The sequence below is a fragment of the Hylaeus anthracinus genome, unplaced genomic scaffold (assembly GCF_026225885.1).
Source record: "Hylaeus anthracinus isolate JK02 unplaced genomic scaffold, UHH_iyHylAnth1.0_haploid 11989, whole genome shotgun sequence".
Taxonomy (NCBI): domain Eukaryota; kingdom Metazoa; phylum Arthropoda; class Insecta; order Hymenoptera; family Colletidae; genus Hylaeus; species Hylaeus anthracinus.
Window position 1 is genome coordinate 7,486,753 of NW_026534337.1, and position 23,631 is coordinate 7,510,383.

Below are 23,631 nucleotides of genomic sequence, written 5' to 3' on the forward strand. Positions count from 1 at the left end.
CCATTCAAAAAGGTGGAACTGCTCGAGTCCGCTGTTAGTGGGGGGTTCCTGGAGTGGTATTAATGAGTTCCAGCGACTCGCGACACTCGAGAAAAACTGTGGTCGCCGTGCTTGAAGAGGAAACCGCAACGGTTTTCGCGCTTGGAAACAAACGGTGGCGCAAGGGCGAGGATCCGGTGCCAAGGGAGACGGAACGATCGAGTGGAGGGGAAACAGAGACGCGGAACGAAGGTTTCCGGTTCCGCGGCGCTAATTCATTTCATCTTATGCGCACTGAAGAGCCTGCTCGATCAGAGGTGAAAAGAGTCACCGCGACAGCACTCGAGTTGACACAGAATGGCGGGGGCTGTTAGAGCTACTCGTGGCTGTCGAAGGGGAACAGTGACAAGACGACGGAGAATCGAGAGGACACGGTGTGCGGGCACTCGAAAGTTGAAACCGTTTTATCGTGTTTGCCCATGCGAGGGCCAATGGCGACCACGGTTTCAACGTCGACGTTGAGGAATCCCCTTTTTGCGACGTGTTTCGTTCGCAACGAGTTTTTTCCTGTGACATACTGCGGCCTTGCAGATTCACTATGTAGAAGACTATTTGAAAAATTGAAACAATTCTTCTTTGTGACTCTTTATTAGGTGAAGCTTTATCACTTGCAAGAGGTGAGACTGAAGGTATGTACACCTGTGACAGGTTTCTACAATTATAAAGAAGAACGATGCGTTCAAAAAATTAAAATTAATGAGTTCAATTATACAGCTGGATTGGTTGAAGATTGTACGTCAGATTTTGATTTTAGTGTCCAGTTTCAAAGACCTCCTATCCACCTAAATGGTTAAATGAAAGTTTTGCGCAATAGATTCTCTGGTTCGAAGATGCGCACATGCGATCGTTATAATGGAGCTCGACCACATATCGCTGGTGACTCGATTCTGCTGGTCGAAAGGCCAGAAATGATAGTTACGCGTCAGCTTGGACAAAAACTGAATTTCGAAATTACAGGGTAACGAAGTTTTCCAATTCTCGTGAAACCGCAAACCGCGATTCGACGCAGCGAATGAATAATTCAATTCGGTCGCGTCCGAATCGAATAAATTTCGCAATCGCAACGTTGATCGTGGTCGTGTCGCCCTTATTCTGCCCTGTCATTTCATATTTCATTTTTTTTCCGCGTATTCGTCATAGTCCGCGTCATCGTGTTAAATGTAGATGGTCGCTAACTCAATGCATTAGTTAGAGAGGGGAGGGTGGAGGTGATATAACTCACATCTACAACTAACTCGAGGATCAAAGATACCTAAATAAATCTTTTCCTTCATTTTTTATACTTACAATTTCCTTACGTGAAATGACTCACTTATATTTGAAGCATTGCTTACACAAGATAAATCAGTTCTGAATCTATTTCCTTGGCATTGTCCAGTAAACACCCAATTATTTACGTACTTCGTATTCGTTTCTTATTATGATAAATGGGGGCCGAGCCAACGTGTCCAGGCATGAAATATGTAGCCTCAGACGTTTCCTTCTGTCCATGAGACACGTGACCGTATGGATACTATTGAACGTTCTAGTTCTGTAGAGCCTCGACATTTTCTACTGATAAAATAATTTTTTGGATAAAAAATTTAACCGACTTCAAAAAAGGTACAGTGAAAAGTATGAAATAATTTCTAGTTAATTTATATGAATACGCACTAGCTCTAGATATAAATGTTTAAAAATATGAAAAAATGCAATGAAAAGCATGAAATAATTTCTAGTTAATGTATATGAATCTGCATTATCGACCGAGCAATCTACATTACCGACAGAATAACCTGCATTATCGACCGGGCACTCCACATTATCGGCAGAGTAATCTGCATTATCGACCGAGCGCTCTACATTACCGACAGATTAATCTGCATTATCTACCGAGCACTCGACATTACCGACAGAGCAATCTGCATTATCGACCGAGCACCATGCATTACCGGCCAAGCAATCTGCATTATTGACCGAGTAACCTGATTTATCGGTCAATAACCTATCAGACCTAACTCAAACCAACCAAAGTATCTGATGGATTGTTTCACAAAAATTGTGTCGCTAAAAGTCGGTAATACAGATTGATCTGTCGATAATGTAAAGTGCTCCGTCGGTAATATAGAGCGCTCGGTCGATAATGCAGATTGCTCTGTCGGCAATGTAGAGTCCTCGGTCGATAACGCAGATTGCTCTGTCGGTAAGGTAGAGTGATCAGTAGATAATGCAGATTACTCTGTCGGTAATGTAGAGTGCTCGGTCGATAATGCAGATTGCTCCGTTGGTAATGTAGAGTGCTCGGTCGATAATGCAGATTGCTCTGTCGGTAATGTAGATTGCTCAGTAGATAATGCAGATTACTCCGTCGGTAATGTAGATCGCTCGGTCGATAATGCAGATTACTCCGTCGGTAATGTAGATCGCTCGGTCGATAATGCAGATTACTCTGTCGGTAATGTAGAGTGCTCGGTCGATAATGCTGATTGCTCTGTCGGTAATGCATAGTGCTCGGCCGATAATGCTGATTGCTCTGTCGGCAATGTAGATCGCTCGGTCGATAATGCAGATTACTCTGTCGGTAATGTAGATTGCTCGGCCGATAATGCAGATTGCTCTGTCGGTAATGCATAGTGCTCGGTCGATAATGCAGATTGCTTTGTCGGTAAGGTAGAGTGATCAGTAGATAATGCAGATTACTCTGTCGGTAATGCATAGTGCTCGGTCGATAATGCACATTGCTCCGTCGGTAATGCATAGTGCTCGGTCGATATTGCAGATTGCTCCATCGGTAATGTAGAGTGCTCGGTAGATAAAGCAGATTACTCTGTCGGTAATGTAGAGTGCTCAGTAGATAATGCAGATTACTTCGTCGGTAATGTAGAGTGCTCGGTAGATAATGCAGATTATTCTGTCGGTAATGTAGAGTGCTCAGTAGATAATGCAGATTACTCTGTCGGTAATGTAGATCGCTACATTAACTAGAAATTATTTCATGCTTTTCATTGCATTTTCCCATACTTTTAAACATTTATATCTAGAGCTAGTGCGTATTCATATAAATTAACTAGTAATTATTTCATACTTTTTACTGGACCTTTTTTGAAGTCGGTTAAATTTTTTTTTCCAAAACATTATTTTATTTCACTCTTTTTAGTGACAATCTATAACCAATAGGTTTCATGCAATAACAACAGTTATGAGCAATATACAGGATGACTCAAAAACGTTGGAGGTCCTTGAAAAGGCTTGTTCCGCGGGGGACAAGGGGGGGTTGAAACAATTTTTCTTTAGCGAAAATGTTGCTCGAGGCTTTGTTAAGGAGATATTCCAGAAACAGAAACTCCTGTCCAACCATAGCGCGAGTATACCTGAGCACCGGCATACTCGAGCTCTGATTGGTCGGGGTTTTCTGTCAATATCTCCTTAACGAAGCCTCGAACAACATTTTCGTTAAGAAAAAATTGTTTCAAATCACCCCCCCCCCCCCCCCCCGCGAAACACCCTATTCAAGGACATCCAACATTTTTTGGACACCCTGTATAATTGCAAATGTAAAAGGATTGATTGCGTTTGGTAAATTCCTTGTCGAGCTACACCAGAGCATAACAATTTTGCACCAACAATGATTTTAAACAATAAACGTGTTCATAAATTTTTGCAAATGGGAACATCACGAATTCATCTATTATGAAATGCGGAAGATTCTATCGCGCTCGGTAATTTCCTCGACGAGTTACATCATATAATAGGAATTTTGCGATAATAATAGTTATAAACAATACAGAAATTCATAAATTTTTGCATCTGTGATCATTGGAAAAACCTCTCCGGCAGCAAAATGTAAGGGGTTTCATCGATTTCATCGGTTTCAGGCCAAACATACGTGAAATAGTACGCTTTTTGCGATAAAAAGTGATATAAAGTGGTAAAAAATAAGAGAAGGACAAATGTTTTGTTATGGGACCAAATGGCAAATGCTCTTCCAGATGCAAGAAGTTTCAATCTGATTGGTCCATCCGTCTCCGAGTAAGAAGCAAGACAAAATGTTTCTGTTTAAAAAAAAAAACGGGTAAAAAATGACAAATCACAAAATGTTTCTTTTACACGACCAACTGGAAGAAATATTCGGCAAGATGCAACACGATTCATTCCGATTGGTCAAGCCATCTCGGCGTAATCGGTGAACAGACATTTAAAAAAAAAAAATATACATATATATGTCGAATTGAGTAACCTCCTCCTTTTCGAAGTCGGTTTAAAACTGGATTTCGTTGACTCTCAGCGTTCTATTCAAACCGAACTTAATGCCTTTTCCGAATCAACTACTAATGTATTTTTAATGTACCCTGTCGCTCACGAACTCACATCCAAGCGAAACCTTACTTCCAAACCTATATTTTATTTAAAATTTCGAAACGGTGTCATATCTTTCTTACCCACCCTACATTTTATTTATTTTCCTCTATCAAACGTCTAATCGTAGGGGTTCCTCTTTCAATTGTAATAAAGATATTAGCACTATTTTTTTTAAAAATCCTTCTCTGTACAGAGCAAATTATTACAGGTCGTTGGCAAGCTCACGCGTTCCATTTTGTCGTTCCTTTGGCGTCTCGACGCCTGCCGCCTCCCAATGACGACGCACAAAAACCCAACTGCTTTCGGGAAACGTGAAAGTCCGCGACGCAGTTTTCTCATTGTGAAGCGGGGGTTGCATTGTGAGCATCGCTCGATCGACGATCGGTTAGCCACCGGAGCTACGCGCAATGTCCTCGACCAATGACGCGAGAGTAATTCCGCTACACCGCCCACAAACACGGGAAACTTTTCACACGACTCGATTTAAAGGGCACACACGATAGAATTCACGAGCATCGTTTCCTGTCACTTCGATGGCCATTGGCAACTTGCGAACGCTGCGACGTGTCTTCGATAGGAATTAATTCATGAAATGGTCTCGGGACTCTCGATGGTACCCTTTTACGCCATTGTCTACGTTCCGTGTAACGACAGGTGGCAGACGAATGGATTCGCTGTGGAAAATATTTAATGCGAGGAAAGGGGAGGAATTGGAACCCAGGTTTATGGGCAAGGGTGTTTTTAAGATAGAATTGGGAAGTATTTTCATTCTTATTTTTATTTCTTCGTGGGTACTGTATGTTTTGGGGAGTCGGTGGGATTCGGTAGGTGTGTTTTTGGTTCGTTTGTCAGAAATATTTTAGTCCGAGGTGTCCAAAGTTAAAGGGACCGAGGAAATCGTAGATACTGCATTGGAACTTAATTTACTTAATGGATTGGCAGAAGGTTTCACTGTGAGTTCATGCTACGACAGCTCTGCATCGAAGTAACCAATTGTACCAGGACTAACTAGACTAACACTCTCTATAAATCTTCGAAAAACCGAGTCAATAAGGTTTTCAAAAATACCAATCTGTGAAATCCTCCACGCTTGAACAAAGGTACAAAATCACCTGTTTCTATCAGAACTAATCGAAAAATTTAAGAAGTCAATTAACCGAGAATAACCAAGCTCCACTTGTGAAGAAACTTCTCAGACTCGAAGGAACGGTTCTCCTACTTTTGAAGTTCTAAACAATGGCTTTCTCCGTGAAATGACCCGATTTTCTTGTCTTCGCGCTGGTATCGACGAGTCATTAGGCGATCGTTAATCGTTATGTCCGGCAGGTGCCTGCATGCTGTTTGATTTTCTTATTTCACTGTGAAACACGCGTGTCCTACGCATCTGCGTCTAATTCTGGGCTGGCAACTTTCAGGAAATTACTACGGGGACCATCGGGTTCGGTTTAACTGAAAGTTTGGCCAACCGTGACGATCGGATACTTGAACGGGGGCTTCGAAGGGTTGTTAATCGAACGAAGGAGGAAGGGCGGTTAGAATAACGTCGAGTCGGATTCGACGTTACAATTTCATCTACTTTCCCGGCCATGAAATCGATGCGGACTTTTAAGTGCGCCTATTACACGCATTTTTGGGCTCGAATACGTTCAAAATAAAATTACCATTCATGTCCTGCGAGTAGTGTGTACGGAAATTACTTTGGAATATCGATTTTCTAAAAGTATTCGTACGGTTTCTATTTTCCACAATTCTTGTTGGAGTGTAATTTTCCTTCGATTGGCCTAGATTATATTCTTATTTCTGGATACTTTTCGAGTTTCAGAGATAAATGGCTGTAAATCTATTTCTATCGGGGGAGGTGCAACTATAAATACTCTTGCCACTAATCTCTCAATTATTGATTTACCATTAAGCAGCAAATAATAGTCCGATCGTGCATTATTCACTTGAATATTGAACATTATTCTTAATATCGTGCATTATTCATTTGAGTCACAACCTTTTATTAGACCGACGATCATTTGTATCGATAGGTCGATGACTGCTACACGATATATCAGAATAAATGATTAGTTTTAATTCAGAACAATTTCCTGCTATAACTCTTACCATTTCGAAACAATATCTCCATCGATTAACCTGAATTCGATATATTGCATTTTATTACCTTTGAAAACACGCAGAACATTGCATATTTTTGCCTCTGACCACCCCGATCCCATTTCGATAGCTTCCATCATTTTCGTTGGATAGGATAGCCACCACGAAATTTTTCAAACAAACTTTTCCAATTTCGAGACTTTAGGAATCATACCATAGTGGTGCTTAGAAATGATTTTGAAGCATCTCGTAGGAAACAATATATTCGATCGTGTTCAGTCGCGCAGTAGTGAAGTACTCATATGCAAATGAGCATCTGGCGCATCTGCAGCAGAGATTGATTTACGAGTTGGACTTTCGTATTATAGCTGCACAGTAGGTACACGATGACACGTAAAAACTTTGCCTCTGCGAAGGCTACGTACATTTTTATTCGGAATTTTATGAGCGCACATAAAATAAATGGGAAAACACGAAACGTGCGAGCCAAGACGTTCCGTGAAGAGTTCGTTTACTATAATTTATTTGCACTCGTATCTGTTTGTTTTATCGTTTATCTCGGAATTGTTTTATGGGGGAAGTACAAATTGATAATTAATGGCGACTTGGGAATGTAAATCAACATAGTAACGGGAAGGATGATATATGTGAGGCTTTGTAAACGTGATATTTTTACTAATAATTTTTCACTCATTAATATATTTGTGTATGCTTTACCCAATCACCACCGTCTTATTTATTTGTAAATTAGAGTTTTAAAAATAATAAATTATTTTATAAGACACGACGGAAAGTATAACGTGGATACTCGTGTAATATATTGGATTTTCGGCGAAGGAAAAAAAAACGGGCTCAGCCGGGATTTGAACCCGGGACCTCTCGCACCCAAAGCGAGAATCATACCCCTAGACCACTGAGCCGCTTGAAGAAACTCTGACCTATTATGGAATGTCACCGGTTACCGTAGCACACTTGCATTACACGCGTACGAAATTAATTACTTTCATTCAATGTTGCGCAACACCGCGAAACGAATTACCTAAACAATCGATAAATCAAGCTCCGCGATGAAATTATACATTTGACGTGGGATTTATCATATGTCAATTAATACGCGAGATATTAATTAAACTAGCATCGACGTGTAAATAAAGCCTTTGGAAAATTATTTTGTCATTGTAACGGAGAATAGAATATGCAGACGAAGGACGTGCCTTAATTTAGCTTCCTGGAGGGCAGTTGCGATATTAAAAATGATTGACCAAACAATGCTTTCGGAATTAATTAACACGTGGGAGCGACGGATCTATTGAATTCGATGAAAGAGAACATTTTTATTTCCGTTTTGGATTCTGTACGAGTACCTGTACGCGAGAGTAGTAAGGAGTGAAAGTGTCCACGCACACACGTGCAAACAGGATAGTGTATGAGAATGTTTGCCTTCACCTTGGCACGGTGAAGATATTCTTAAACTCTCGCTAACAAGAGTACCGTGTAATGACCTCTCGAATAAAAATATTCATGTTTTCGCGTCTAGATTATCGACTCATTCGAGTACACAGGTCGTTTAAATATCATTTCGTTCGTGATTAAAATTCTTTCCTCACCTCGAAAGATAGTTCCGTAAATTCAAACATAGCGAAATGATAAGCGTCAGGGCAATTGCTCCTATATTTGCAGTTTTTATTGGAACGATTCAACAATCTTTGCACAACTCGCCATTGAAATTTATATGGAGAATAGCGAATTAATTTCTTTTATTAATAGTATCCAGTAACTCATCGGTAAGTTTTGATGTTTCTTCTACTGAATTTTATCACGAATTCCATTTAGAAAATGAATGCGAATAACGTATGGGATCGTGCAGATTACCGTCGTTCTCGGAAACTTTCATAACGTCCCCTCTTTTGGCAACCCCGACGCCTACAGGAGATTTGTAACAGTACTTTCCGCAGAGGTAGGCGAACAACTGCTACACTTTGTGCAGAACGTGACCCACTTTCTGCAAATGGATTTACCCATAGAAATACGTGGAATCGAAGAAAGAACGAAGAAGGAAAACTCATTTCAAGGTCACACATTCATTCCCAGACCTTTTTGAGGGGATTTATAAGCTCGATATGCTTACCCCATAGCTTTGTAAAACTGATTATAACTGTGTATACTGTTATTTTTATTTTCATTAATTTCATCTTTAAATATGAATTTGCATAAACATCCTTCGTAACGATATTTTACAGCGTGTATTTTAGATAATGTCAACGAACGCGTAGACGAAAATATTCGCGAACGTGCCTACAAAAATTGAACCTAAATAGGAATTTATTTTATTCTGGAAATATTATAGCATGAACTTTACTTTCGATCGTTTTTATATTCTTGCATATTGTTTGCATTTTGTAATTTCTTGGACATTTAAATTTCTTATAAATGCATAAAGATTCGCAGTCTAGTAATCATGCATCCTCGTTGTTAAGTCTCGACTCACACCGAGCAAGCTCGCGAAAATCTTCCAAGCACGAGCCTGTCGCGCTGCTGGCGGAACGAACGATTTTCATTGAAATTCGCCACGCGAGCGCGTGGAAATTACCTCGCCGTGTAATAAGATACACGCCACGTTCAGCAATATGTTATCGCATAACAGGATTGCACAGCTATCTTTGACCTCTTGCTGCGTCGCGATAGGCGTGATCGCGACGCGTCTAGCGGCTAATCAGACAAGCGAACGGAATCAGAGCTTCCCGATCTCTTAACGAAATTTGTTAAATTTGTCTGTTCGAGATGTTTTGTTCTGTGCTGAGTCGCTATTAAAATGGGGAGGAGTGTCTCGACTATAATTTCCATTGCACAGTGATGAATATTACTCGATACTTCATTACACATTTCAGTATTACGTGGTAGTATTTGGTAGTTTTTTTCAGTTTGTACAAAATGATTTAAATTTTGATAGAAATTCAAAGACAAGATGAAGTGTCATTGATGCGGTGTCTTGGCATCGACAATTGCTTGCTGAACGAAACAGGCCTAGATTTCGTCACAAAAAAAAAAAAAAAAAATATCAAATGAAGAAGAACGTTCCTCGTCTCAAAGATGATATATTTACTCGAACTTTCTTTTACTTTCATGAATGTTTTATGAATAAAAATGGGTATTAGCAATAAATAAGTCTATAATTGATGCAACAACAAACTATTTAACAATTAATGTTGCAAAATAAAATTCTTATTCTTTATCCTGTTTCACTTATCCTCATTATTTACGTGTTAAGATGACCTCGCTATTGGAACTTATTGGAATGTATCCCCGCATTAAACGGGGTTTTAATGTATGTAAAACCTGAAGAGGGTCCAAGAAACAAAAAGATATCCGCATAATAAATAGAAATATTCCTCTCTGTATCTATTTTTGCATCGTTCCGCTTCGAATCTATCCACCGGAGCAATAATTACGTCCGAATTACAATTTGAAAGGCTCCGAAGAATTGCGCACGCGTAAACGAAGAAAGAAACAGTCGTTGACGGAAGACATTCGTCGTATTTGTCACAATTAGTACCGTGAAATAGCCAGTTAATTCGACCTACCCTCGGGTTACGAAGTGTTCGTTCGTGTCGCAGAAAAAAAGCGCTCATTGTGTCCCGGGCTCCTCGATGAACCAGCAACGGGCAAGAAGATGGCGTCACCCTTTTTGGACCAGTCACGAAACGCAATCGTGGGACAGGCTTCAGCTGGCCACGAGGGGTCGAGAGATTTGTAGCCTTTCGACGATTGCACGCCAACAGGAGAAACTTAATCTACTATCGACATGCCGAGCTCCGTTTCTCAATTCCAGCGAGTCTCGAGGCGGTTGGGAGAAGTGGACATAACCAACCCGAACGGTTCGACCCCGTGGAGAACTTTGAGTTTACGGGACGAATGTTTCGCCGCCCTCGGGCGATCTGCTGACGTCTTTCGTGACGTTCCGTGATTCGACTACTTTGTTCGTGGCTTCCTGTCAATAGAATACCCTCTCCGTAGCTGGAGATTATTTTTGCGAAGTTTTCCAACCATCGATCTCCTAAGACCTAATACCCGTTCCCTCCCTGGATTTCACTCGAGGTTCTCGTCCAGGATTAGTCGACTGTTATTGTTCTTTATATTGGGAAAAAGTTCTTCGCAAGTAGGACACAGGCGAATGTATATAGAAAAAGTGACACGGTTATGATGATTGCTTAAGAGCTTCGAGCGATGAAGTTAGGTCACTCTGGATAGAATCATTCGAACTCAGCGTGCCAATCTCCTCGGAGACCAATGACACATGTACTACCAACACGCTTTCCATGCCACCGTACACGAGTCGAAAGTCAGAGAAGTTTCTGAATCCTCGAGGTGTACCTCGACGAAGTTCGCCTTTTAACGTCACTTTAACGGGTCGCGATACCGATCTGGCGTCCCTCCACTGGGGGTGAACTTCTCTGTGAAAATCCGATCTTGCGATTGGTCTTGGTTTCTCCAGCCAAGCGGCGCATCGATCGTGCCCGTTCCTCGAGGATCCAGCGGTCAGGCTCCTTTAAATCTCGTCGAGTCACCGCGCTAATCCTTATTTAACCCAAAGTCTATCAGCGGGATCGAACGGCGGGATTAACTTAACCGTTCGGCAACAATGGGCCACACGAGAAAAGACACCACTTAACGCAGGTTCCACCCTCGTCCTGGCCGACGCGTATCTTGATCGTCGAGCGGAAAGTTGTCAGTTCTCGTCGAGATAGGTGTCAGCGGTGGCCGTCCCGTAATGGAAATTGAGTAAGGAATGCAATTAGCGGGCACACCGGGGCTACGAAAGCGACAATTAGTGGTGACACGCCTGACAAGCCGCTGGTGCTTAGACAATGCGATAATAATGATCGTTATCGGTGCAGATATCGGTCTGAGGACACCTAGAGCGTGTCGCGACACGTTAATTAATTTACGTCCTTTAACGCGATGAGAGGAAACGCCTGGTGTCACGTAGCGATTATTTTCTAGGGATTAACAGGGCTGGAGTTGAACGTGCAGTCTCGGAAAAGCTTTGCGATGCTTAAGTTTCCATGACATTTTCGAATGCCGAAAATCTCTGTATTTTACTTGCGAAACGATAACGTATTCCGAAATCTCTGTCGCGGGAGCTTCTAAATAGAAAATTCGTCGAACGATCGATAACGATTAGATGACGCTAATTTGACACCGTGAGGATTGTAATACTCCGTTATTAAGATAGGCGATCTTCAGCGATAAGGGGTTATTGATGAAGCTATCGATGTGGAGCATGGTTGACTCTGCGAAATGCCTCATTTGGCTCGCTGCCATGGGAACAACAATCGTTAATCAACTTACAGAGCTCCTTGTCGGTTCGAGTTTCGTACCATGCACAGTACATCGACGTAGAGCGGTTCTTATGGACTCAAAATGAATGGTTTATCGGGGCACAGCTGTGTTTTGCTTGCTACAAGTTGCGATGAGTAATCACATAGGTGGACTATTTTGTCCAACTTTGTAGCCACAGGAGTAATCTTCTTGTTTCGCTTTGTGGCCGAGACGAGCAGAGAGGTAATTCGCGAGGTTCCTTTTTGTTTATTAATTACGAACGGAGTAGGTCAGGTTCTGTTTTAGTACGTCTCAACTGTAGAGCTAGAATAATAAATAATTAATGATTTTTTGCCTCCCTAGCAATTATTCGAACAAGAAATATTCGCTCCTAAAGTTTATTTTTGAGTTAATCTAAGAACTCTCGGTATGCAAATAAAGTCTACGGCTAAGGGCAACCCAACAAATATTTCGTGGAAGTTCCACGGGCATTGCTCGACTTTTCAAGCAGGTTTACGCTTCGCGAAATTTAATTAATTTCTATAACTGCGGCGAGGTTAGGCACTTGCGACGAAACGAATGGACGAACGGGAGTTAACGAAGGCGCGATCGCAATTATTCGCGAGCGACGAAATTCGTTGACGTTCCAAGATTAATTAGAAGAGCCGCGCGGTACCGTTGACATCCGTGGAACGAACGCTATTACACGCGACGAGCGCGCCATTTCAAGTGCAAGGCCGCTAATGAGGAATTTGCATAACATTAGCCACCCTTCGTCGGGCGAATTAATGTCCCCTTCCCCCCAGGCGACTACATAATGCCGGGACAATGAGCACCGGTCGGAGAACGACGCGTTAACCGGCTATAAAAAATCGTGTCCACTTATGTTCATGCAAATTTTATTTTCTGGCGAGACCAATCGCGCCCATTAAATCGGCCCGCAGCGGACGAACGTTAATTAGCTCCCTAGATATGCGTATACATCGTGCCTCAAGAATTTGAAACACTCTTTGAGCGTACAAACGAAATGTTTTTCTCTATAAAGTAATTGTCTCATTCTTTCGTATGAAAAGGACGTTTGGTGTGAATATTTTCAGTAAAACGGTCCATGAATTCCAAACAATAGAAAGTGCGCCAAGCTTTTAACGCGCACATGCAAATGCAGGAATAAAATTAACACCTTTCCTCTTCCACGTTGGAATCGATAGTAATAACAGAATAGAGAAGAAAAATTTGAAATACTCGAAGCTTAGATTTTTTGCCGTTGAATTATATCGATCACGTTGGATCTGTTGGTCTTGCTGTGATCTTTTCATTGGCAGCTTTTATTCCGAATCCTCGAAGCGCGACTCGTTTGTCGAAGTTTATTTTCGTTGAATTTCTTTCTCGTGGACGGAAAGATAATTCAATTAACTTGTGATTTTTCCGCTGAATACACCTTCTAGAAAATAAATGAGTTTTTAACGTAACGACGGCCTCGCAATTACGGGTCTCCTTGAATACAACTTACTTGTTTCTCTGCCCCTTCATCTCAGTCTTGATAAATTTCAGATAACGACTTCTTTCATGTCGGTACTTTGTTGTTTCGTCGCTCTCCTGCGAAGACAGCTGAAACTTTTGAACTTCGCCCCTTCCATCAGGGGCTGGGACCTTTCGGCGAGGGGTGACTAAACGGGTTCCTCACGAGGATACACTTTTGATAAAATTATAAAATGATAAGACACAAAGGTTGTGTACGTTGTTGGCGATAGGAACGATTTTAGGCATCCCCTTCAGGGAGTCTAAAATACATAAATACATGTATAAAATGTGAGACCTTTGAGAAACAATGAGAACAGTCGCAATCAACATTCTTCTCGAGTCATAACCATTTTCTTTCTCGTTAATAAACCACTTCCACCATTCGTCCATTTAATTTTGGCCCCGATAGTAATTGTTAAAACCTGCAAATTCTTGAAAAAGTCTGCAGATAGCAGCTTCTCCATTTTCAATTTACATCATCTACGCAAAGTTCGCAAAAAACATGTTTCCACGGCTAGTTCTCGACACGTTCTCGAAGTTTAATTAAACCTGAATTGAAAATTTCGTGTTTCGAATCGCTTCACCCGACACGGCTGCGGTTTAGTTTAGCGAGTGTCACGCGTGCTCTGTGCCATGAACAGGACTTCGAAGTTTGAAAAATATTTTTTATCCTTTTTTTCAATCTTAACTCGAGGAATACAGAACTGGTTTCGTGAATACCAAGGATTTCTGCAGACAAAGATTGTAATGGAATATTATGGATGATAGATTTTGACAATTTTAATATTTGTTGCAAATGGGTACCTTACCACGGAACTTCTAACACAATTACAATTTCTACTATTAAATAGAATCTGATATCACTCGATTTTGATTCCAAACGCGTTACAGTGGCTTGCTCTGCTACAGATTGATAGTGAAACAGGGTTATTAATCGCGTCGAAGAGGCATCATAGATCATTCATCGGCCAGAAGTGATTGAACATTTCACGGAAGTTGCCAATCTCTCGATTCATAGCAGAGTGCTGCTTCCGACTGTTTTGGCAGAAGCTCCGTTCATCGGCGGTAATTAATAGTTCAGCGATCAATCGACGCTGGCCTTTCAGAAGTTGATACTTTATACACGGGATGCCAGAAACTGTAAAACTTTGTGATTTCCCCAGGGAGGCACGCGTGACTTCGCGATGGTATCGGCTGAGGCCACGCGAGCAAAACTCTCGAGACGTCGAGGAGCAGACGAGTGCAAACTACGGAGTCTCCCTCGATATACATATACACGCTGCACCGACTCGTTAGGCATTTGTGGCGTTAGGTCAACCCGTGAGTACGATGAACGATGAAGACACCCTTATCCAAAGGGACATAACATGGAGACGGAGCGCTTCCTGTAAACGAAGTTCTATAAATGGATTTCTATAAATGCAATTTTAATACTTTCTTGATTTTCTGCTTTCCATAAATAGGAAGAATGGAGAACAAAAGAGGCAATAATCGTGGTATCCTTTTCCAGGCCAAAATGAATATGAATAGTTCTGTAGCGATCGTATTTTCATTAAATCGAAATCACTTATTACTTCGTCCCATTCATTCGTGGTAATTAGTTCATTTCTGTTTTTCTGTTAACAATCGTCCCGCTGGAATGGACTCTCCAACGTCTAACTAAATCCAGCCGAATTTGCAATTCCATTGCACCCCTTTCAGGTGGCGGTGAATTATGAAATGAGTCGAATTAAGTTGTTCGGTTAATTCTTCCACAGTTACAATTGGATTTCGTCCAACAGGAGCCAATAAAATGTTCCGCGAGCAGCTCTATCCAGTCCCCTGGCTCGAGGCTCATCTTCGAGGCCATAATTTCTCGCTCGAAACTTTTTAAACGGTTTTCATTTTTAAACTCGTACTCCTCCACTTGCGGTTAAAACCTCGCAAGCAAGTGAAATATTCGAGGTAATCGCGCGTAACGATCGATAGACGATCTCTTTTCATCAGTATTCGAACCCGATGCTTGAAATTTTACAGTTTCGTTGCGCAAAATAATTTGTTGCTTTCGGAAATACTGTAATACGATACAGGACGACCTGGATATCTCCAAAAAGTCCTCGTTGCATCGTGGGGTGCGCCCGAATTCGAAATCAACGACGCGCTACCGGAAATAGTGGGAGTTTATTGCGATTCGAGGCACGAGCCCGAAATTTTATCAGCTGGAACGATCCTCGTGGGAGAGAGAATCCAACGATTAAAATAGTCCCTGTAATTACGCTCGGAAAGCGGATTGCATCTCTAAGAGCTCTCGGAACTTCTAATCGGCTGGGGTTTCTTAAACGAGAACACCATCCTGGCGTCGCTAATCGCCGCCCCTATGACGGATACCTTTAACATTCCTTTGCGCGAACTTTTTATTCTGTTAACTATCGATTAAGCTAGTTTTAATCTTCTTGAAATGGATTTCAAAGTGAAAATTCTGTATCTTGACTCGAGAATCGTATAATGTTGTGCTTTATAAATGATCAACCGTTGATTTATGGAGGTTTTACTAATTTTTAAATGAGTATATTTGAATATACAAAATTCCAACGTTAGTAATTCAACGATTGCTTCAATTTTCAGCTCCAAATGAATCCTGTACTTGTTTCGTATTTTGACAACTATGTCGTCGACACAAACAACTTTCCTTTGACAGATAGATATAATTAGAAATATTTCACTCAAATTATATTAATATCGATCCAAACATAGCGTAACCCCAGGATCCATCGAATTCCAATTTAGCCTGTCCTTGCTCATTTGTTGAAAAAAAAAAATATTCACATTTCGCACACGTTCTCTATCCCTCTGATTTTTATCAAGTATTAACAGTTTATTCTGGAGTTAAATATCATTGTATCGAAAGCCATGAAGGGTAATCGATGTCGTCGGTAGTCGAGCTCTTGCACTGTGTCAGTTATCGTGTTAACCAGGATCTTTAACTTTCAATCTGGCGTGACCCCTAGATGCCTCCGTTCGCCCGAAAGTCAGTGCACTTTCTCCTCGAAGATTTAACGATTTAACTTCCGCAGAAATCCCTGCTTTTGTTGCTGATAAGGAGAAGCTCGATGTACGTTCCGGTATGCGATCCCTCGAGCCGGGAAAACTGTCTACGAAGATTGCATAGCCTCTGATAGCTTATCGCGCGGCAAAGGTGAGACCGTGTCTACTGGCAAAGCGGCGCGCAAGTCGACCTATTTTCGAGGGGTCGAAAGGTTGCCTGGCAAGGACGCTGGGTTCAACGCCAGCAGCTATTGTTCACGCAATTAAATATTTAGTCACACCGCGAAACCTCCGTTTCGCGAGTTGTTTGTCATAAACCGTGCCTTTGGCTTTGGGAATATTCGAGATCGTAACGATGCAAAGAACGGAGCACATCCAAAGTTGCAAAACAGAAAAACCAGAGACACTATAACACTCTCTGATCTACAATTCCAAAAATTCTTATTACACCAAGTTCAAAATCTACCCAGACGATAGCCCAGGTGGAATCCATTGCATCGATATTGTAATTCGCGGCTGAAATTCTTCCGCATCGCGTGACAGAGGTGCTCGTAAATAAAGGCAAACGTCGACGGAATGGATTAACGCTGGCCAGGTTCCTCCGAGCTAAAACGAACTCGGAAGGTTTGCAGGGGCTCGTTACCAGTCGTCTTTCCATTCCAAAATGCCCGTGCAAAGGAGTGTGCTTAATTAATGCTCGCTCCATTCGCTGGCCAACCCTCCGCGGCATTGTTACGTTGCAATGGCAAGCATGTGTTTACGGATCGGGCACGTTGTTGGGTTGTTTGGCGTCCAAATCGACGATTTGGCCTGGCAAGTGAACCGTTAAAGCAACGCAAAGCGCTACTCTCCCCGTGTTACGAGCACGAACGTGCATCGAGGATTCGAGCTTCGCCAAGCGTGCTCGAGTATCCTCCATTACATTCGACGAGACGTTTCCTTCTTCAAAGACTGGCGCGATCTTTGGTTCGATGAAGCGGCAAGGAAAATTCGATGTTCATATTATACTAGGGGACGGAATAAATAAAGGGTGCAGGCTCCACTTGGCTGAAACATCGTGAGTTAAATGCTCTCAGTTTTTTTTACGGGTTTATAACGTTATTTATAACGCTTTGGAGAAGGTGAAAGGAGAAAGGAGAAAGAGATAATGAGGTAGATTACAGAAAGTGTTCCAGTATCTTAGGCATAACAGAAGCTCCTTGTTCACAAATTCTAGGACCAGAAGCAATAAACAACGTATCCAGATTATTAACTAGAAGAAGACCCACTACTGCGAGGAATTAAAGGACTTTCGCGATCTCTGGTTTGACGAAGGAAACGGACACGAAACCAACAAACGTCGACAACAATGCGTGGAGTCCTCCAAAATCCTTCAATCCCGCTTAGCGTCGCATCGCCGACTCCGTAATTCGTTTCACCTAACTACGCTATCGAATACGCTTGAAAGAAACACGGCATTGTTTGTGCCATTATTCCCATGCGAAACTTCCAACGAAGTTTGACGCTGTACTTCCTCGAAAGACAGATATTAAAAAAAGTCCGTGACACAGGATCAGGGAGGAGATTTGCCGCTAGAATAGGGAAACTCTCGAAACGATTGATTACAGAATGTCCCTATTATATATTCATTTTTCTGTAGTTTATCGTGTCCTTCGAATTTATTCCCGTTTTTCTGGCTACTCTCGCCGGGTGCCAATCTTTGGAGGACGCGTAGGAACGGTGTGAAAGAAATAGTAAAAAATAAGAATCACCAAGTGGAACGAATATGGCGTAAAAAATTTGTTGCTCAATGTATCGATTGAAATTGGAAAAATTGCCTTGAGATTAGAGAGACATTAAATAACATATACCATATTATATGTAGAAACAATAGAATCTTCCTATTCAACGAGAACTTCGTACACGAATCATATTCTTTAAACTTATACAACACCATTGAACTGCCCTAAAGACCAAACCACAACACAATTATACAAAAACACACAGACCAAAGAAAAACAATTTTCAATATCTCCCTTAAATGCTCAATTATCGTAACACTCACCCCCAAGCTCTCCTAACATTTCAACCCACTAAGATTTGCCACGGAAACGGAACGTGCGGGCCATAGTCGGGACCTCGATAAATTCCTGGGGACGAGGGTCAACCATTTCTATTATTCTCTCAAGGCTCAAACGCACGCTTTCTGGCCAGGTTCACGCCCCGTAGTTATTTAACATCGGTTTCAGGGATCCTTTCTTGTCGCTCGTGTTTGCAGTCCCGAGTGTGTACCAGTGTCGTCCGATCGGTCGCGTTAAACGGATTAGAAGGGAGGGAGTAGCACGACAAACCCGGTCGCGTTTTGACTCGCCGATTAGAGGCAGCTTTGGCCAGGTCTGTTGCGTGCGAGCTTTGTGCGCTCGGTTTCACGTGTCGCGGCTGTTGCGACCGCATCTCCTCGGGCCACGATGAATCTTTCAGTTCCATTCGGAGCCTAGAGTGCTCTCCTCGCTGTAGAAAGGAAGTTCGATGGCGCAAGGGTTTCGTAAGAGGCATTAGGATTACGAAACATTAAAATGTAGACGTAATTTGAAGTCGCGACAGTCTTGGGACTCGTAGCTCCTGTACAAGCTTCCCCCGTGTTTTCGGGTTGTCTCTGGAGGCGCATGAAGATTGTTTATTAAGTGCACCGTACGTTTAGGCGGACTCGCATGGTCGCGTGACAGGTCGTCTCCGTTACTGGACGCGACGCTTTTATCGTCGATTTCGAGACGGATTGGAGCAACTGGCCAATTTCGGAATGCACTGCACTGCACACGAGCCTTGCACGCCGCCTTTTCTCTGAGTGAAGGGATTGTGGGATTGGCAGTCGAGTGAATTGCACGCCCATGGGCAGATCTCGAAGAGATTTATTCCCCTCCTCGAGAGGGGATCACGCGGATTCGATTTGATGCATAGACATGCCCTTTGCAAATGTCAACCTTGTGAATTTAACACGTTTTTTAAATTTACAGCTTCAAATTATGTCGTTAGAATCACATTTAGAAATACATCTGAGGTGGATTTAATAAATAAATATGGAAGCCACTAAGGTAAAGATCCTGCAGGTTTTGGAAGACTAAATATTTTACATCTGTGCAACGTTCGTCCTCCAATTAGACATAGTACTGCTTTCTGCATAAAGAAAAGTAGCAAGAAATAATTTCAGTCCACTTAATCCATAAAGTAATCCAGTGTCCCGTTTAGGAGATATTCAGAGAGGCATTTTTTACTTGGCTTCTCTTTACTGGGACGCTTTTAATTAAATTAGAGAGCATTTTTTCGGCGCGAAAGAACGTCGTTAAAAAAAAATAGCTGACGCTCGTTACCGCGGAGGAAACAAATGTGGCAGCGTCCAATTGAAAAATTTGTTTGAAAGTCGTGGGTGCTGTCAAGCAAGGAAAAAATGATCGGGGGACACGCGAGAATCGTTCTGTGCCACGGTAAATTGATACGTTTGCTATGCGCGTTCTTAATGGCATGCAGAAATGTGAACTCCGCGGACGTTCGCTTCGAATTTGCAATTCCTCTACTCCATTTGTTTGTGGGAGCTGTCGGGTCGTTGAATATAAATCGGATACATTGTGAAAATTAATGTATACTCGTGTTAGCTTGTTGACAATTTAATCTCTCTGCTTATTCGATAGAAACGACGAAACATTTTATTTGAAATATTTTAAGAATAAAGTATTCATTCCTAAATGCGAATTATATCCAGTTGTTCAGGATGTAACATTTTGACATTATTTTATGGTTGCATGCGAACCATTCGTTCGGAAACGTGCGTTTTTTCAGAAAGCCAGGAACGTTTAATGGCTCGTTAAACGCGTGAGTATTATGCGAAAGGCTCGTTGGGTAAACACAGATGAAAGTTATGACGAGCATCGCTCCAGGTCGTTGCTTATAATTTTTTTTCTTGCCCCATAAAAAAGCGGAATGATCTAGAGCGCTCTGAACGAACCTAAGTAAACGATGCCCTGCGACGTTTAAATGTCAGTTGAATTTTATTAGGCAAAGAATTCAAATCCCATCGAGGACGTGTGATCTAACGAACGCAAGTCGAGGAGGTAGCTTTAGAAAATATCTCTTAATCATACCTTTCTTTTTTAATAGCTTTAATATAATCTTTTTTGCGCTTTAGGAACAATGGAATGATCTAAGCTACAATTTATATTAACCTGTAAAATTCGAATTCAAACTTTTCGATGCTCGACGCTCGCAAACTGTGCACCGGACGCCCAATGCAAACTTTTGGCCTGTAGCGTTTATTAAAATTGAAAAGCGGGTAAAACGTTATCCTCTGTGCGTTAAGAACTGATACAGGATACTTGTCAAACATTAAAATTGTTAGTTGCGATTTTTATGGAGTTCGTAACACTCTAAAATCTTCCTTGTTCCTCAGCTCAGATAAAGTGGTGATCATCCTTACATTACAGGCATCAACATTTTCTACCTTTATTAAGGTTCAACCTCAACATATGCACTGTAAATAATACATAAACACTCCCCAAAGCGACATCCCCGTCTCAAACAAAAAATTCCAAACTCTCCCTCGCGTTCAAGCCTCTCACCCCTTACCAACCCTTAATTTCTCATCTTCCTTCTGTTCCAGTTCACCTTTTCGACGTAACTTTCGTCTACCACGCAAGTATCGTTTTAACGGTTGTTACAGTCCGATTTAATATTCGCCCCGGAGCTGGGAGGGCTGCAGTTATAATAATTCCGTTCGCTAAACAGACAAATAACGCGGATGATCCGCGATACCCACGAAGGGACTTGAGTAAACGATGAAAGCCAGCAGAGTGGATATACGGTTACGTGTGTATCGTTGGCGAAAATGCTCGGTGCGCGTTTGATCGAGGCACGACCTATTGTGAGTCGATAATACGCAGCAGGACGGTCGAACGGGTCGTATATATGGGGCCCGTGGGTGCCGCCATTGTTGCTCTCGACGATGCTACCCTCGGCTGTGTACAGAAGTGCTTAATGCAATAATGCACTATAAAGATACCATCGGGAACTCGATGGCCCGTGTTCTTTGCTCGACGCACGCACACGCAGAGCCTAACCCCGTCCAAACGAGATTTCCTTCCGACGGGAACGTAAATTAATAAGCATATACCACCGACCACCCCTCGAATAGCTCCGCGCTTTTGATTCGTGATCCCGTAATTGCCTAAATTAAGGCGTCGCGAGCATTGTTGACAATTCCGTCGCGGGGGACGCCGAGGATTTCTGCTGGGAGCAAAGATGACTCTTCGAGAGGGTATCAAGTTGGCATGCTTGAGCATATAGTAAATAATTTGTGGATTTTGTTGAAATTTAGACATTGACGTAGCTCAGGTAAAATTATAGATGGCGTCAGTCATCATTTTAATGGTTTCAAATTTATTTAAGAAATGCTATGGAATTTCAATAAGAAAAATTCAGAAGTATCGATATTTATTAAACTCTAAGGAAACCAAGTATACAAACAATTCCGTTATATATAGGGCTACAACCCAACATTAGTTCAGCCATTTGTTTAATGGGTAATATTTCCGAATTACTTTTATTCTCATTTTCATCTACGAAAATATTACTGGTTTTATATTCTCTCTTCATATTCAGAATAACAATCACGGTTCGGAATAAGTATTCATTGAACACACTAATCGCTGGAAGTGTTTCTATATTTTGATATTTATCGAATAGAACAATTAAAACTTAATTTCTTCGACATAATTAAACATTTATATTACACACAGTAACACTCAGTCCTCGATTAAATATTACTAACAATTGCGGTTCAGAATAAGTCATAAATCTAGATTTGTATCAACAAAGCTTTCAAACCCAGAAACGATTCAAAACATTGTTTCAAATCGTCAGGAAAATTCCAAATACTATTCCAGGAAGTACTGGAGTCGGCATGGAACGGGCCGATATGAAACGTTCGTTAGTTTCTACGTAGCTATAGGCCTCGCACTCGTTCAGATCACGCCTCGAGCACTCGTTTCGTGACCAACGATCTGGCACGTCAGGTATTCGCCGCATCACATTTAGGATCACGGCTTTACAAGCATATGAATAATTAACTGGGTCAGGTCAGCTGCCACGCCGGCTATGAACGGAGTCGTAAAACCGAAGAAAACCGGGTGAATGTAATACCCGGTTTATGGGTCCGCACAGGTGTACCGGTGTCCAGTAGGATTAAATTTTGTCGGGCGCAGATTTATCAGGCAACAGAATTCTAATGATGTTCATGGCAAGCTATTAGCTCGGGATCAGGGTGCTCGCTAATTAATTGCACCCAGGAAGAACGAGACGACGTGCCATCTAGGTCACGAGTTACTGACCCCTGCTTTCCACCTGAACTAGGTGAAACGTTGCTTGCAATAGTGAAATCAAGCGTGTACAAAATTAAGAATATCCTATTCCTCAAGTTCCTTTAAATAGTATTCGAGAGTAGTGTAATAGTTCGCTTGTTTCAGTTTATTTAATGTTCAAATATTATTGCTGAAGATACTGATGTACATTCTACACTCTTACGAGTGTAAATACATCTATAGTATTTTATTACATGTAATACATCGTACTTCAATACAAAATAAATAAACTTTACTAACCTCTTGCGTTCCAGTAAAATTTTAATTCTGGTTCCACAAGGCTCGGTTCATTCCTGTGTCGGAGACACGTCCGACACGTTCGATAATCGAATTTCTAACGAGGGTCCTCCTATAATCGACAAAAACAGGATTAACAGGAAAATTTTACGCTGTCCAGTGCAGTCCAGAAGTTCCGAGAAACAACTTCGGCTTTAATGTAAAAGAGGTGAGAAACGATGGGTGCATTAACGGACTGCCAGGTAAATTACGTCACACCCCGCGGTGTCCAGGTATCCACCAGGTGTCACCAGACCTTGCTGGTAGAACCATTAACCATTTGAATTTCACTGGTCCTCGAAAACGTCTCTCCTTACGCCCCCTCTTTCTGCGTTGGAGTTTCAGGGTTCCGAAGTATGTTTTGCCACAGTGTTAGAGCAAAGTTGGACGTTTCTAACAGCTCGTCTTTGTCGGCGACGCGGTACCTCGTTGGTCCTCTGACAAATTGGGGGAGACGAGGGTTGCTGGTAACAGAGTGAAAACAAATTTGTTTCCGCAGGGTCATTGATGGATCGAGCCTCGCACGACCATTTCCAATTTGCCGCTATAACGTTGGCGGTGATGGCTTTTGATTTATCATATCGATTGCTGTGAATACAAATTAGAAGGGTACGAATTTTAATCACAC

At 41.8% G+C, this 23,631-nt stretch overlaps 1 non-coding gene across 1 annotated transcript; it reads right to left on the reverse strand.

The window, feature by feature from the left end:
* Window positions 1-7,325: 7,325 nt before the first annotated feature.
* On the reverse strand, window positions 7,326-7,397 carry Trnap-ugg (transfer RNA proline (anticodon UGG)). The gene has a single exon. It is a non-coding gene; the product is annotated as a tRNA-Pro (tRNA).
* Between the last annotated feature and the right edge of the window lie 16,234 nt (window positions 7,398-23,631).